Raw genomic sequence first — 17,827 nt, 5'->3', positions numbered from 1 at the left:
ACATTGAAAGTTATTAGTCAGCTGTTTGCTTTCCTACAAAGAACTCAAATAACACACTCCACAAAGCAGCAGACAAAACCTGAGCACACCCAAGTGATCTGCTCTCCCAGCTTGAGTCTTTTTAGTCTGCAAGTTAGGTCTGCAGAAATGGCCATTGAACAGGGCAAAAGAAACAAACACAGGATGATGGATGAATATCTGCAAATAAACACAGGCCAAGATCAAAATTAACTCACTTCATGCACCAGTAAGTGCAGTCGATTTGCAAGCAGATTTAAATGAGATAAAATGCATCAGAGAGGAAAAAATAGACCAAGGGCTACTTCTGCAGGCCTGACACCAGGCAACATTCCCATTCTTTTCAGTGGTTTTGCCTGAGCCAGGAATCCCAGCTCTAGATACAGCTGGATATCCAACCCACAGACAACTCTGCCAGAACCAGAGCCTCTCTCTAAATCATGTAGCAGACAGCAGGACTCTGCTTTTCATCAGCTGCTCCATCTCCCAAGACACCAAAGTCACAAAGGGTTTGTCACCAACAGGCAAAACTCAAGCTTTGGGACTCAGCCAAAAAAAAAAAAAAATAGATGGTTCTAGAGAAGAGAGAAGTCAGCTTATGTGATCAGCTTCTCCACACCATGCAAAATGAGACTGGGGCACAGAGGAGTTGTGATCCCCCTCCAAGTTTGTGAAAGGGTTTTTAAACCAAAGTTAGGCCACCAAGAATGCTGCACTTCATTTACAGGGAACTAGGAGGAGAAAAAAAACCCTTAAAATATTGGTGAGTCACACTAAAAAGAGACACACTGATGATTATGAGCTTAAAAAAATAATCCTCATGAATTTCAGAATGGAATGTGATATGACCTATGCAGCTGGGGCTTGGAATGTGGCAAAGGATGAAGAGTTGAGCTTGTTGGGTCCTTTCCTTGGGTGGCCATGGGGAGACATTTCCTCCTAGACACCATTTCTAGGCAGATTTGCCATCAGCCTGATCTAGCCCAACCCCAGGAGTCACTGCTCCCTGTTCTTTACAGCCCAATCACAGATCATTCAGAATTTTCAGCCATGGGCTAGGTGTTAGTTCTGAATTCCACCCCCTCCCATGGACACAGCTACAACTCTTGGTCCAACTCAGCAGCATGAAAATTCCATGATGAAGTGGGAGATGTTTGGCTGGAATCTGCTGTTTAATGGATATTCTTGAATTTCCAAGGCTTCAGGCCAAAAGGGAATAGGCAATCTCAAGGGATTAGACAATCTCAAACAATCTCCTGAACACTCACAATAATACACAGTACTTTTTTATCAGGACCACTAAATAAATTTCTTCTGGTATTTAAACAGTTTCTCCTTCTTGATTCCTTTTGTCCCCTGTAATTTGTTGTGTATGTGAATTTCTCAACCTGTGCCAAGGTCAGCTTAGTGTTTACAATGCATTTAAATCTATCTCCAAATGGTACCTGAGCCTTTCCTTGCCATATTCCACATCTAACAATGTCACCATCTGTGAGCAATATGCTGACACCACTTCACTCCCCAAGCGCTGGCAAAATGCTGGAGAGAAAGATAAACTTGCAAAGATCATTCATTTCAAAGTCACCGACAACTTGGCCAAAAATTTTGCCTCATTTTCTGCCCAGCTTTTGCCTTGATCTCCTCACAAATGTAAGGGGAAAGCACAATTTTATCTTAACATGTGTGTTTTAAATTCTTAATGGAGCAGTGAAATGCTGTATCTTTAATGTTCTCTGCAGCCACTGTTCTGTGAAGCAGTAAATCCTGAAGAGTAGAGAGGTGGCACCAAACCAAGGCCTGTCTGGAGCTCCAGGATGCATTTCACATCAACAATTTGGTCTGGCAAAAAAAAACACCAGTCTCAGTTTTGGGAAATCAATGGAATTTTTAAACTTATCTTTCAAATGTTACAGGGAGCTTCATGGACACAAAGAAGGGGTTTGGAAGGGACCTTAAGGATCACATTGTTCCAGCCCCCTGCCATGGGCAGGGACACCTTCCACTAGAGCAGGCTGCCAAAACATCTTTGACAGTGCTAGGTTGGAGAAAGGAATTGGAAAAGAGAGGAGAAATACAAACTTGAACAGAAAATAAATAGGAGCAGTCGGATGTAACCAGCAGCCCCTGTCCTCTGTTCCATCAAAATACCAGATCAAATAATCAAACAGGATACATGTAAAGGAAACCAGGGAAATGTCAGTCAGAGCTTCCTTGAGACTCAGTCCCATCAGAGTAATGTCATTTCTTGCCATGACAGAATAACAGGTTGGTGAATAGTGAAGGACAGGAAACATTACAGATCTTGATGCCAGGAGAGCTCCTGACACTGCCCAGCAAGATGTGACAGGGAACAATTTAACTGGGAGGAAAAGTGCTCAAGAGCCAGCTTAGGCTTTCCATCAGTAGGTCCCTGTAGGAAAAAGGATTTTAACTGAGGGTCCTTTTAGTACTTGTTATTTCCATAATAGGGAGCTTATGCTTAAAGTGATATTAAACAAGAATGCTCCAAGGACATTGAATAAAGACTGGAACAATTTTAACAACATGGAGAAATCACCTGGATAAAAAATTATTTTTAAAAATGAAAGGTTATTCCCAACTAAGTGGAGAATCAGCTGTACAGACACAGTTCAGGGAACAAATGCAGTTTTCTAGAAGAGCACTGGGGTTTTAAGAGGAAACCCCAAGCTGAAGCTACATCACTTTTATACAGTTGCCAAAAAATTCAGACAGAGAAGTGAGACGAATAATCCATTGTACATCAAGGATATGAAGTCATTCTTCTCCACCACGCTGCACAGGTGAGAACTCAACTCAAGACCTGGGTCCAACTTGAGGAACAAAATTTTAAGTAAGGTGCTACTGCACAGACTTCAGAAGATAAAGGCAAGAAAAACGTTTCCAGAAAGAATGACTACACAGAATGAGTGGAAGAATTTGGTTTGTTTAGTAAAGATGAAGGAAAATAAGAAAAAAAAGGGTTCCGATATCTATAAGATATTCTGCAGAGGAGGAGACCAGTCACAAAGTAGTAGGACAAGAACTGGGTCTGAACTAGAGGAAGAAATATTTAGTGATGAGAAAACCACAGTAAATGAAGCACTGAAGGTGAGCAATCTCCATCACAGATGTTTTCCAGATGGATCAGACATGTATCCACTGAGAATGATCCGGGTCACCTGCCCACTGAGACACAAGTTATTTCTCCACACCTCTGCCAGCTCTGCAATCTGCTCACCAGATGATCACTGCTCAAACCACAGAGCTCACCAATGACAATATTTGTAAAACTGGCCAAATCCCAAACCTTGTAGGCAGCCAAAACTCCCAACTCTGGAATCTTCATCAATGGCAAAAATATCAAAGAACCAAGTCAGCTTCTGCCCCTTGTCACCATGTAACTTCACTGGAGGGACAAATCATTATTCAGCCTGGGTAACATCCCACTCGAGAAAGCAGATCAGGGCAGACTGACTCACAATTTGGATGCCTGTCCATGATTTTGCCAAGTTTCAGGACAGCCTCTGTGGCTTCACACTTGCATCCTATCTCCACAATTACTTTAAAATGTTCTGCAGTAATAGAATAATCAGAGGCAATTATGGAAGGTCAGGGAAGGAGCAGGTATAAATATTCTGTTAGCTCCTCCTTATAATTCATGATGGGGAGCTTCATTAATGTGTCTGGGACACATCCCCCAGCCCACTTCAGAAAAGCCAAGGCTCCCTGGGGGGTGGCACTGAAGGTATTCACAGCTTTCCAATGTCTCTCCAAAAAGAAAAAGGTGATGACTGTCCAAGAATTCAAAGGGAATTAGAAAGTTTTCTTCCAAAATCAAATGGGGGCACACATAGCATTAAAAATAGGTGCAGGAGCAGTAGGATTAAGGCATCCTTTCACCAGCCTTGAGGCAAAGGTCAAACTTGGCCCAGATTTGCACCAAACATTGCATTCCAAATTATTCCAGCTCTGAGCAGCTCCTTGTTCACACAGATCCAAGGGGCTGGATATAACACCAGCCACTCCAGATATTACTCCTAATGCAGTGAAGATTATGGGCTCTGCTGTGCTTTAACTTCATTCATCCAGTGGAGATAAAGTTTGAGTGAAATGTCACCAAAAATCCCCAAAATTGAAGAGGAAAATTTCAGAACTTTCTCAGCTCATCTCCCAGGCCCACAGTAAGAAAGTGCAAGTTCAAATCCATGGGCTAGTTGCCCTTTTCCTCTGATGCACTTCATGCACATGACATTTAATTCTCCTGTTGCTTCCACTTTTATGTTCTGATGGAGCAGATGCCTTTGCATCTCCAGCCCTGGAAGATCTTTCAGAGAGCACAGGGATAAACTTCTGTTACTTTGTCTGGTACTTCCTGCTATCAGCACATTTATAAGGAATATACATAGTGTGTGTAAGTTGCCAGTTATATCTGTAACCATCAAACTCAAAAGTTCATAAAATAATTTATGAAAATCTATAAAGTTATCTAGTGATATGCTCCTCACCACCTGTTCATATATCTGTGTTTATAATAAGAGTAATCAACCTGACTAATTTGAGGTTAAATTATTGCTTTGCTCAGAAAAGAAAGAAATATTTCTCTCTTGGACAATTAATTCCCCTGTTTTTGCCACCCTTCTCTGCCACATTACAACTGATAAGTTACACATGATCACAATTAACATCCAACTTTTAACACTTTAACATCCTCTCAGTATCAGCCACTTCTTTACACCTATGCTTATGAAAGCAAAACTGGATTTTGTATTTCACCTCCAGAGCAGAGCTGTCCCATCCAGCAGCATTACATAAACGAGCCTCACACCAGTGGGAAGAGACTAATAGATTTTTGTAGGTCAGTGCTTCTGGCAGATGTTTCTCTAAAGACTCCTTGGAGTTCAAGGGAAAAACAGTTTCAACTAGATTTTCGAAGGCACAGTCCAGTAAAAGTTAATAAGAGTGGGGAAAACACAGGAGAGGGAAAGACCTCGATTGATTTGAAAATGTTGTGAAAATTCAGGGCACGCGAGGACAAAATAAAAAATATTCCACGGAGAACAACTGAAAAATAAAAATAGCAGCAGTGGCTAAGAACAGTTCTTCAAAGGGATGTCAGACTTTACAATACTTGGTGCAGCAGCAGTGACTAAAAAGGCTTCGTGTTGTTGCCACATGGTGACATTAGAAACTTGCATTCCTTTTAGGGGGAAAAAAATAAATAACAAAAACACATACAGCAGAATAATAATATGAAGTCATGGGATGGGTAATTTAAATCCTATTTATAAACCCCTGGGGCATATTTCATTGCTTAGTGCAGTCACCACAATGTCAAATTCTAATTTGCAACACAGGTCACAAATGTCACAACTGGCAACACGATGGATGGCATGAGTGATAAAAATAATTTTTAAGGTTTAGCCTTTAAAATAAACAGAACTGGTGGCGTTTCTTAACATCATAGTTACACTGAGCATCAAATTCATCAACTTTTATGCCTTATATAAACCCTCTTGAGCACAATATTTTCTTTCCCTGGACTCAGAAATGTCTGTAGAAGCCTCTCCCTAACCTGCAGGAAAAAGAGGGAGAATCTCACTTTTCCTTCTCTGCACACCATGATATACTTGTAAGCATAATAATATCCTTGCAAAGTAGATAAATATTATCATTACATTACACCAGTGATGAAATAAGGGGCCAATAGTCAGGCACCAGTTTTCTACAAGTACAAAATTGACCTCGGATTTATTATTTCAAATAAGAGGAGATGATCATCATGAATATTTGATAACATTTTCTGTAGCCATAATAAAACAACTCCGTTCTCTCCATTTTTTAAATCTGCAGAGTGTTCACACCATCGCCTGCACTGCTCCACAGATCTTTACCAATAGCTGTGGTTCTGCAAAGTTATCTTTTATTCATTGAATTTCTGACCAAAACCTGAAACTCTCCTGTGGCATCATTTTATGTTTTTTTCACTGCATCATCTCCAAGTCCCAAACAAAGGCAGGTGTGCCCAGTGAGGCTCCTGGCATCCCACTACAGCCTGAGGAAGCAGCCAAACAGTCCAAAGCCAATTCCTCTCCTCCCAGGATAGTATCTTATCCCCATGCTGGAAGGAAATATGAAATAAAACATGTGTTAGCTCCACAGGATGTTTATTCACAGTTAACAGGACAACACTTTGTTCTCTTTCTCCTCTCCTCTCTCCACAAAATCAGGGGGTGGGAAGGATCTGCCTCCAAGATTTCATGGGAATTATTCTCATTCCTCAGCAGAAGAGCCACACCCAAAGAGCCAGCAGCAACAAAGAAAAGAAATCCTACAACAGCAAAATGGACAAAGTCACCTCCCCACAAAATCTTGGATGAAACAGCTATCAAAAGCTGCTAAAATAGACAAACACCAAGAACTTCCCAAAGCACAGATCAAACGTGGATGGAAACACACCAGGAAGCTTCATTATTCCCTTCCCTGCACATCTCCTGTAGCTCACTGTCTGATAATGGGTGTTAACTAGATGTGTCTTTGACAAGATCCCCAAAAATTGTATCCAGCACATCTCATCTCCAGGAGTGAAGTAATTTTGCAGCTTTTCCACTGTGGGAGAACAAAGAGCCCCCTGTTTTTAGCTGTGTTTTTATAAGGTCCATCAGGGCTTCACACCTTTTGTGCTCTCTAATCCCTGCTAATTTTACTTGGATTTGGCCAACAGACTCAAAAGTTGCATGTGGAGGGAGAAGGGGGAGAGAGATGGTGCTCACATAAGCCTTGTTTCCTTAAGAAACCAGGTTAAAAAACCCAAGAGCTGAGGAGTTACAAGACGTTCTGTAATCTGCTTTTGACACACCCCGGAGCGAGGCGCCAAGTCCTAGCGGGGCATTCGAGGATGTGTTTGACAAGGAGCAAGTGCTTACATTAAGGAACACAACATCATCCTTAAAAAAAAAACATTGTGTGATAAAAGAGAGACCCAGTAGCACTCCAAAGAGAAAGCAAAATTATTGCATGATAAAAGAGATCCAGTAACAACTCCAAAGAGCAAGAACCTGCTCGGTCACAGACCTACCAGAGGGCACAGGACAATTCTTGCCTTTCCAAATCATTCCTTTCACTCTCCTGCAGACCTTAAAAGACTGCTACAAAAATACCATGAATTATAGAGTATGGATGATGTCAAAGCCTGTTCTCAGAGGAAGGCTGGGAACAGCAATCATGTATTCTCCAGTTTGGGAATACACAGACCCAATTTTTGTTCATAACCTATAAAGGCTCTGCACATCAAAGGCACCCAATACACTTTATTTCAGATCATCCCTTCAACCAGCCCAGTCTAACACCACAGACAGGGAGGGAAGGGAGGCTGATAGGATGAAAAGGAAAGTCAGGACCATGGAGAGTGGCTAAAGTCACCAAAGTACACAAAATACAGCAGAAGACCCAGTGTCTCCACAGTCACTTCAAACTGCACTGTGTAATTCCAGCTGGCTTTGAGAGACACCTGAACGTGACAGAAAATGTCTGTAGCACTCAAATTAAGTCCTATGAATCTTGTCTTTGTGTGCAAGGAAGATATTTGACAACTTAGACTGCTGTAAACTACAGTTTCTGTCCACACTACCAAGTAAGGAAACAGAAAAATTTGGGGATCATGAAGGGAATGAGATCACTTGCTTTAGGCAGCCCCACACCATCCATCATCCACAGGGAGGATGTAAAGGGCAGGAGTCATTACAGCACCAGAGGATTCTCCTGCCCTAAGGTGATCATTTGCCGGGTATCACACTGCTTCAACATGGACAGGAAGAAAAAAAGACGTTAAAAATTATCATAAGCTTGTTCTCCAAAGCCATGTTTGTCAGAAAATCATGTTTAAAAGTTTAAATTTTGTCTGCAATTAAACCAAAAACACCCTCCCATGTCCTGGAGCAGCTTTGGAACTAAAGTAAATCTGAACCCAGCCAATTGAGTTACTGTTCCTGCAGCAAATTTGAAATTCCAGCTAAAATCAGAGACCAAAGCCAACATCTGTTGATAATGTGCAAAACAACAGTGACAGGTTTCTTCTACCCTCCATTCCCCTACACAGGGCAAATCTGGGAGCTGCACCACCCACTTTTTTTTGCCTTCTTAAAGCAATAAACTATAATGAATCTCTTATCTCCACAAAGTGCTGTGAAACTTCACTAACCTGCATAAATATTTCACACCAATAATAATTAAGGTGCACATTTTCGAGGCAGTGCCTCTAAAAGTCAGGCACACAAAATCTGAGAGCACTGCAGCTTCACATTTACTCTCCCGTGATATTTCCAGGTCTGCCCAAGAATCTTTGGCTCACAGAGGAGTTACTGCTGTACCTATTCACAATGTGCAAATTTTAAAGAAGTTCTCTTTATTCTGCCCAAATGCAGACACCTTTTCTTCTGTCTGCCTTCTCTAAACCCACAGCCAGGCTTGCCTGTCTCCACCAGGATGCTCAAAACAGTCACTCTGAACTCACTTCAAAGCAGAACTGCACAAAAACACTGCACAGACCCCAGCTAGAAATAGAGCTGCCCTAATTTGATCTAATTAACCTCCTTTCCAGCACTGAAACAAACAGGATGCCTTGGAAAACCCAGTTCAGCAGCGTCCTCACCACTTTCCCCTGCTGCAGAGCATTTATGGGTGAAGGATGACTTTGAACAACCACTCAGGGCTGCATCCCAGAGCAGATGGACATGGGGATGAGTATTCCTGGGCACACAGCTCCACAAGGAGCTCAGGGGACAGCTGTGCAGCCTGAGATCAGCCCAGTGCTCCCTGCTTTGTGGAGCACAAGCACACAGGGCTGCCACAGGGCCCCCCAAGAAGAGGGACAGAAGGCAGGGCTTGTATGGATGAATCACCTCGACAGGGCACATATGGCCTGGCACACCAACAACAGCTCAGCACAGCCTTTCAGCTGTAAAATGCCTTTTGTTCCGTCCTCCAAGGCTTGTTTATCAATGCATGTGAAATGTGGCACTTTAGTTACATTTCAGACCTCGATTCTTTTACCTCTGCAGAAACGTTCTTGAAATAATTTGTTTTCTTTTTATCTAATTCCTCACTTATTTTTTTCCCCCATTACATCCCAACTTGGAAAGAAGAAAAAATTGATACGAAATTGGGAAACTTCATCAAGTATGTCCCAGGTAAATGCTGAGTTCAATCATTTTCCACCTGTTCTTTGTGTTAGCAGCCCACTGAGCATTGAGCAAAAACTTTCTCACACACAGAACCAACCCTCCTCAGGTAGAAGTCCAACCCATGGTGCAGAAACACCACAGAAAGTTCACCTTGCTGCTTATCCATGCTGTCAGCACTGAAGAATTTCCTCTGGTGAAGCACTTTGAAGCATCCCTCTTGCACACAAGCTGCTACAAATCCTAGCCCCTGAAATGTATCACACAACAGGTTATTTCTGGCACTGCAGAGAAAAACCCCAATCTGCACCCACACAATTCCAGGGCTGCAACACTCCACATGCCAAGCTTTGTCTAAGAAAGGATTTTAAAGTTCCAGGATTCAGATATGCAAAAGAAAAGGTTTGCAATGACTGCATTTGTCAACTGCTTTATAACAACTCTGCCATCTCACTTCAAGATGAAGGATATAAATCACACCATGAGGATTAATTTTCTCTCCCTGACAGAGAACATGTGTTCCAGTCCTGTTTCATGCTTATCTTACACAAGCAGATTATTCCAGTGCTGTCCTCAGAATATTCAGGTGTATGGAAAGGGCCTGAAAAGTTGTGTTCCCAAGAATCCTAGGAAAAATCAGTATTTTTTTCATGAAGTCACCAACTACCCCATTGATAATAGAGGTGTGTCAGCCCTAGAAGTTCCCCAGAAGACTCAGCCTCCATAGGAAGAGGGGCAGCTGTACTGGATATTGCTTCAGCAGGAAATTGCTCAAGCAGTTCAGTGCCACAAGCAGCAAGGAGGAATAAAACTGGAAGAATCACCACCTCAAGCTGCAATGTCTGTCTCACTCTGGATGGAGAGTTCACTGCCAGGACTAAAACTGGTCTAATAGTGGGTCTGGGAGACCTGTTTTAGTGGAGTTTTACTGACTCATGAGCTGCCATGCTGGTGCTTGCCTCTCCCTTCCTCTCCCCCCAAAACACAGTTGGAAACTCAAACAAGAATCAAAACAGGCATGGGAACTCTTCTTGTATCAGGCAAAACAGACTGGACAGCTTTGAGACAAGGAACAGATTTCAGATTTCCAGAAACAGCAGGAAACATCATATTCCACCCTGGACCCAGAGCAGGAGCAAATCTTCCTTGCCTCCACAAAAAGGAGAGCACAAGCATCTTTCTCACTTTCTCATCTGCAACCCCTGACCCAGCCCAGCTGAATTCAGCAAAGGGTGAGTCCATTTTACCACAACTATTTGCAAGGGAAGTCTAGGAAGAATCAATACATTTTTAAAGGACTACCAGGAAGGTCTTTGTGTGGCAGACACACCAAAAGCCTGTCCCTTGAGCACATCCTGCATGCCTTGGAATAAATTCACTGCTGGCACTGGGAGTGCCTGGGCTGCTCTCACTTTCAGCTCTGTGAAAGCCATACCCTGGGCATTGCACAGCCTTACAGCTTCTACCTCCCTGCAGTGAAATCTGCCACTCTGCACAGGGCCAGCCCAAACCTTTGGCCACCAGGGAGTCTCACTTCACCTCACCACAAGAAAAAAAAACAATTTTCAGTCTCACTAAGTAGAGCTGGTCCGCTTGGTAAATAATTTAACCACTCGCTTTAAGCACTTTGCTTTTTGTTCCCCCCACCCTATTCTCACATTTGCCACAGAGAGACACTGACTTTTTTTTGCAGGCATTTTCATTATTCATTGCTGTGATCATTCAGCAGCAGGTTTATGTGAAAAAACTCCTGCCACCAATCCTTCCACAAACAGTAAGTTCACTTTCATGGGTGAATTCCCATGCAGGCAGTTGAGCAAAAGCCCATCAATTTCCAAATGTGCAGAAGAAATAATTGTAAACCTTTAAAATCACCATTAAAAAACAGGAATGCAAGCACTGGAGGGATACAAGTCTGCCAGAACCATCTGTCACTTTGCAATATCATTTTACCACATTCAACCAGGACCAGATATGCTGCAGCCTGCCTGTGTAGATGGGGAAGGCAATGACAAGGAGACAGTGCTGGAAGGACAGAGAAAATGAGGGGTATCCCTTCTGTGTACCCCAGAAGAGCACAGAGGAGCTGATGGCACATCCAGGTGATTTTCCTATGGGCTGTGTGCAGCAGCCACACTTTTAGGCAAAACAAGAAAAGAAGGAAGTGCAGCTCCATGATGATGTCACGTTGAGCAAGGTTAAAGCCACCTCAGGTGAACCAGGTGCAGGTGAGGTGAGGCAGGAGGGGGCCAGGGGCTCTGCCACCATCCCAGCCAATACCCAGAGGGCCAGCAGCCAGGAAAACTTTCTGTGACAATCACAGAATCATTGAGGTTGGAAAAGACATCTGAGATCAACTCCATCAAGACCAATCACCACCTTGTCAACCAGACCAGAGCACTGAGTGTCACCTCCAGCCGTTTCCTGAACACACAACTTCACCACCTCCATGGGCAGCCCATCCCATTCCTTAACAACCATTTCCATGAAAAAATTCCTCCTGATGTCCAACCTGAACCCCTCCCAGTGCAGCTTCAGGCCATTTCCTCTCATCCTGTCCCTTGTTCCCTGGGAGCAGAGTCTGACCCCCCTCAGCTGCATCCTCCTGTCAGGGAGTTGTGAGAATGAGAAGTTTCCCCTGAGACTCCTTTTATCCCAGCCAAGCCTCCCAAGTTTTCTCAGCCACTCTTTATATGACACTTTATACCCTTCCCCAGCTCTGTTCCCTTCTCTGGACAATCTCCAGCCCCTCAATGTCCTTCTTGTCATGAGAGGCCCAGAACTGGACACAGCACTGGAGGTGTGGCATCACCAGTGCCCAGCACAGGGAATGGTCACTGCCCTGCTCCTGCTGGACACACTATTGCTGACCCAGGCCAGGTGTTGGCCTCCTGTCCACCTGGGCACATCTGGGCTCATGTCCAGCCACTGCTGACCAGCACTCCCAGTTCCTTTTCCAGCTTTCCAAACACTGTGCCCCAGCCTGTAGCTTTGCATGGGGTTGTTGTGGCCAAAGTGGCAACAAAACAAACTGGCAACTGGTCAGAAACTCACACAACTGTCCTCAGCCCATCCATCCAGCCTGCCCAGATCCCTCTGCAGAGCCCTCCTGCCCTCCAGCAGATCCACACTCCCACACAATTTGGTGTCATCCACAAACTTACAGAAGAGGCACTTGACCCCTCAACCATATCATCAATAAAGCTATTAAATAGCAGTGGGCCCTGGGGTCACCACTGGTGACCCAGAATGAGCACAGAAGGGCAGAGGAACCCAAAAGCAGGCAGAGAGCACACGAGGAAAGATACCAAGCTACAGAGAGCACCTCCTCCACCTTCAGCACCAGGCCAGCTACAGCACCAGCCTTGCTGAGCAGCCACCAGTGGAGGCAGAGATTGCTCCATCAAGCTTAAGGCTTGTTCTGAACAACCTCTGGCAAATTAGCATCACTCCCCTCATCTTACTGTCTCAATTTTCCCTGCCAAATAGGGGTAATTTTTCTCAAAATCTTGGCAGACATCTTTATGAGGCATCTTTAAAGCTTGGGAAATAATTCTTGGTTAAATACATGAGACGGTGCAAGATTTTTGGCCATTACTCTCAGCCTTCTGCTAATTTCCAGCTCTAATTTATTCATGGCCTGTTCCTACCCATTTGCCTGTGTGCCAACATGCAATTTCAGTTTAAATAACTCTTCCTTCGTACATTTCCTTGTTCATCATCCCAAGATGTGTTTGGAGCAGCAGCCCTGTTCCCATCCTGGCCTAGGCAGATCCAGCTCTATCAGCCCCCTCTTGCAAGGATGTTCTCTTCACTGCCCTGCTCATCACGGTGTCCTTCCCAATTTGGGTTCATCCTCCTGCCCACAGAACTGTATCCATGCCCAGTACCACAGTTTCACAGCTGAGCTCCTCAGGGATTTGACCCCAAGGGCAAGAAGGAAGGCCAAGGACTGAAGCAGTTTCCTTTCCTTCCAGCTGATGAGATCCCTTGAATTCCTCAATAATTCGTGTCCCCAGGTGAGGGGAAGGTCCCATACTGCAGCTACCTGTGCACAGAAATCCACACAAAGCCTGGCCCTGTTTCACTAAAGAAAACAAACTGGTCTTCCCAATGTTAGTCAGCAAAGGAGTATTTATAAAATCTGTTTGGCTGAAAGAAATTGCTTCATAAGTTACTGCTACCAGTGCTGATATACAGCCATACTTTTTTTTTCTCCCAGAGAGGCAAGTCCATGAGAACTGCATCCTGTGCCATGACACTTTTGTCCCAGAGCTGGGATGGGGGGGAATTGTTAAATTGGCAATTTGCAATCCAGCCCTGACTGTAGCACAGCCCTCCTATGGAAAACCCCTGTGCAGTGGGGAAAGGGAAGGCTTTGAAATAAAGCTCATTCCAGGTTAGCCTTGCATCTGGAGTCCCTGCAACCCAAAGGCTACCAGGTGGCACAGGGACACTGTCACAGGTGGTGCAAACCAACACAGCCCCGAGGCTTCAACACAGAGATTCAGACACAGAGATTCAGACACTGCTTCCTCCCCCCAGACCCTTCAAACACAGCTCAACAAAACCAGCCTCATCCACCACAGATTCCAAAGCACCTTTCCTGGAGTGCCCCTTTGCCAGGCTCCCGAGGTGCCTGCTGTGCATGGAGGGCTCTGGAACTGCTGCAGGAGCAGCTGGGTGCCTCCAGGGAACAGAGGAGACTTTGCTCCTCGGGCTGGAAGTGACAAGCCACCAGGAGGGCAGGGTGCTCAGCGAGCACCGAGATGATCTGGGTTTGCCATGTGATTTGTACTGCAGCAGAGCTGCTGGCACAGCTGCTGTGATAGCCAGGAGAAAATTCTCTCCAGTGTTCCAGGGGTAGCTTTTCCCTCCACAGCCTCTTCCTCCACACAGGGAGCAAGAGCTGAATTGTCAAGTCACTGATGCTGGCTCAGCATGCCTTAATCCTGGTCTTATTAAGACAAAGCAATTAAGCACAGGCTTAACTTTGAATGCATTGTCAAAGCCCGGTGGCTTAGAGCAAGTTCAGACTTAAGTAGGTGCTTAAGTTCAGATTGCTGACTTGAGGCTGAACTTGCCAAATTAAACCACAGACCTTTGCTAGAGCTGTTCTGCAGGGGAGCAGGAAAACACACAGCTTGCTCCTGGCAGCCACAGTGCTCATGGCAAGGGCAGCTCCAGCATGTCCCCAAGCACTGCTAAGGTCACACACTGCTGTAAGAGCTCCTCAGCTCACACCACCAGGCATGGTCACCCAGTGTCCCACTGAGAGCCCAATGTCACCGTCCTGCTGCTGCACAGACACGTGACAGCACCTTCTGCTTCCAGCAGCTTACACAACCCCATGGTTTCAGGTCAGACCTGAAGGAGAGGAAAAAGGGAGATGGAATCAGCATGGGATGATGGCATAAAGAACTCGTTTAAAAGTCTAGCAAGGACTCAGGGAGATGGGTGTCCATAACCTGCTACAAGAAGCTCTCCAAGCACAATGAAAAGAAGGTGATGGCCCATGTGAGGAACCACTGCATTTTCAGCAAAGTTGTGCTGTGCTTATCCAGGCCTGAGCAAACAGCACTGCAGAAATGCAGATCTGAGATGCTGAGAGCATCCTGCACGACAAAAGGCTTTGGGGATAGTGGGAATGGCTCCATCAGAAAGGCAACACCTGCAGAAACTTGACTTGGTGAAGCTGATGAAGATCAGAGATGAGAAACTTTGACTGGAGCACTTTTAATTCAGTGGAAGGCACAGAAGAGGTGTTAGGACAGACTTGAAGGAGAGGAACTTTGCAGCATGAAAGCAAAAAAGGTTTCAGTGCTGAGAAGAAAGGCAGATGGGGTGGCATTTGGAAAGAGTGGGGGAAAAAGGGAAGAAAAACAAACAAAAAATCAAAACCCACGAAAAAACAAACCCCATACATACTCTTGACCCTGGAGACACTAAACGTGATTGTATTGCCAGCAGAAAAGTCAGAGAAGAATGAGAAGTTACAGCAAAAGTCAGGAGAAAAAACAGAGTGTCCCATTGTTTGTGGAGATGAAAAAGTTACAACAGTCCAAGTGAAATTGCACAGGTGAAAACGTGGAGACAAGGGGAGCTTACGTGGGAGCTCCATGTGCAGCCCCAAGTCAGAGAATGGAGCATCTGATCTACAACAGCACCATGCCCTGGAAATGATGAATTCCAAAGAAACTGGCTGGAAGGGAGGCACAGCCCCCCTCCCTTCCCACAAAAGCCAGATACCTCACACATAGTCTGCATATTTAAAATGCAAGAAGTGAGGGATCAAACCATGTAACCCAAGTGCAAGTTCACTGGGATAGGAAGAGCCCTTCCCATCTCAACCCAAATGGATGGGGGATAAAATCCTATATTTTTCTTATAAGCCATGATATAGGATTTTTGCAATAGGCATGGATGTAAATACTAGACCAAAATACATTTTTCTGCTCATTCAGATGATTTACAGAGAAATGAAACAGCTATTTTCCTTCTTTAACAACTTTTTAAAGAATAAATAAAAGAATAAAAGTGCCTGACTTAAAATTAATAAAAGAATCATCACATGCACACCCCAAGTCTGAAGTAGGTTAATGCACACAAATACAGATGATGAGGCACAAGTCACTAGAAAATATTGCAGCTCTTTGTGATAACAGCTCTTGGAACACCACAGTGCTTTAACATTAGATTTCATGGCTATCTGTGAGCAGTCCTCAGCCTTCCCACACAGAAACACAGCATGATCTCCTGTTAGACCACGGAATACAAGCCAATCCACTGAAGGAGGGATGCAAATCACCAGCACATTTCACAAAGCCTTGGGCTTTCCTTGCCACCTTCCAGGCACCCCTCAGGAGTGAGCAGAACAGCAGCCACCCCTGCTGCCCTCAGCTCCCCCGTGACCCTTTCTGTCCCTAGCTGGGCACTGCAGCCTGGGGACAAAGAGGAGCCTCAAGGAAGGTGACCATCAGCAGGATGTCACCCCCCAAACCATGTCCCCCCATCTGGTGCCTGGCCAGCTCTCTGCTCTGAAGCATCCTGGGGACCAGAGCTGATCCTCAGGCACCTCCAGGGCCAGGCAGGAGCAAGGTGACAGCACAAGCAGATGACAGCAAGTGCCACAGGCTTGGGTATGTGACAGGAAAAGGGCTCCTCTGGCCCTGGGGAGGGTATGGACACAACCTGCCTGGAATTCTGAGCACACTGTGTGCCACCAGCATTGTCCACCTGAACTAAAACTGACTTGGGACAGCGGGGACAAAAATCGCGCCAAAATAAACTGAGATATCGAATCCATTAATAATCAGGGGTACAGACTCCTCACCTTGTATATTTACAGTGCTGCATCTGTGTGCACTATCAGCCACAACAAGAACTTTGAAGCAGCACCACTCAAAGGCAATGCTGTGGCCAAGACACAGGAACAGAGTTAGAATTCCAAGGCAGGATCCCCAAGAGTGACTCTCACTGAGTGCCAAGGGGATGTATGCTCATGATGCCTGAAGGATGCCTGGTTTTAATTTGGGTAAGGCCAGAATATCTTTGTGGAAGCATTCAAGTACTTTATAAACCCAAAGCACACAGCCATGAGGATAAAGCAGTCATCTGCCAACTGCAAGCACTCCAAAAATGATGATAATGGTTCCAAAACTTAGGAGACTGCTTTAAAAAGCATTCACAGCTTAGAAGAGGTCCGTGTCTTTCATTGACACAAAGGCACTCAAGTATTGGAATAGCTCTGATTTACACACTTGCATTTTCCTCTTTAAACATGACAATCACAGATTTTGCATATTTTCTTCAAACACTAAAACTGATCTACTGATCATTTTGTTTTGCCTCAGCACCCAGCCAGAAAGGTACAAAAGACCAGGAGACTTGCAGTAAAATCCTAAGAGTCAGCACTTCTGAAAGCCTTGGCCTCTCCTGGCATGTTTGGGGGGGGTTTTTCTCATTTTTAAGCAGATGCAGTTTGTAGCATCTGCAGGACCTGGTCTAAGAGAGCTTTTCTCTGTCTGGGCAGTGTTCTCCTGACATTCCCACTGCACCACACGGAGCACTTGGATTGACAACACTGGAGTCAGATCTATAACTTGATACAGAGTGGGAGTGTTGCTGCAGACTGAAGAATTGCATTCTGCCAACAAAGCAAACTTGCAACAAACAAATCTTCACCCTTCTCTGGTAAATCACACTGTAGAGATACTCTGGAGCCACTACAGAATTTGGGACACAGGTCCCACCTGGCTCAGACTTAACTCATCCCTGGACTGACATATAGCCATACCTCCAGATTCTTCAGAGCTTCTTCCCAACTCCTCTGACTCCAGAAAAACCAACTGAACTCACCAAATAAATACCCATAACACCTGTCATGCTGTTAGCTTGCCACAACTAACAGCTGGATAAAATCACTGGGCTTGATTTGGATTTTTCAGCTGACTATTACACAGAGGAATTCTTATTTATTAGGTGGCTTCAATGCATGGCTTTCCTCCACCATAAAAAGCCCATGGATGTGTTTTCCTGATATTAGCAGTTTATTAATTGTGTTTTGGTTTATTATTGTGTTGGAGCTGGAGAGTACTGCACTGGCTGTTCTGGAAAGCAGAATATTCCAAGGG

General features: G+C 44.7%; 1 protein-coding gene across 2 annotated transcripts in view; it reads right to left on the bottom strand.

Moving 5' to 3' along the window:
- The window catches only part of SLC35F4 (solute carrier family 35 member F4), a 108,426-nt gene that overhangs the window by 89,501 nt on the left and 1,098 nt on the right, over positions 1 to 17,827 (bottom strand). The window lies entirely within an intron of this gene.

Source organism: Erithacus rubecula (assembly GCF_903797595.1).
Source record: "Erithacus rubecula genome assembly, chromosome: 6".
NCBI lineage: Eukaryota > Metazoa > Chordata > Aves > Passeriformes > Muscicapidae > Erithacus > Erithacus rubecula.
The sequence above is the reverse complement of the archived record's forward strand: the minus strand, read 5'-3'. Positions and strand labels throughout refer to the sequence as shown.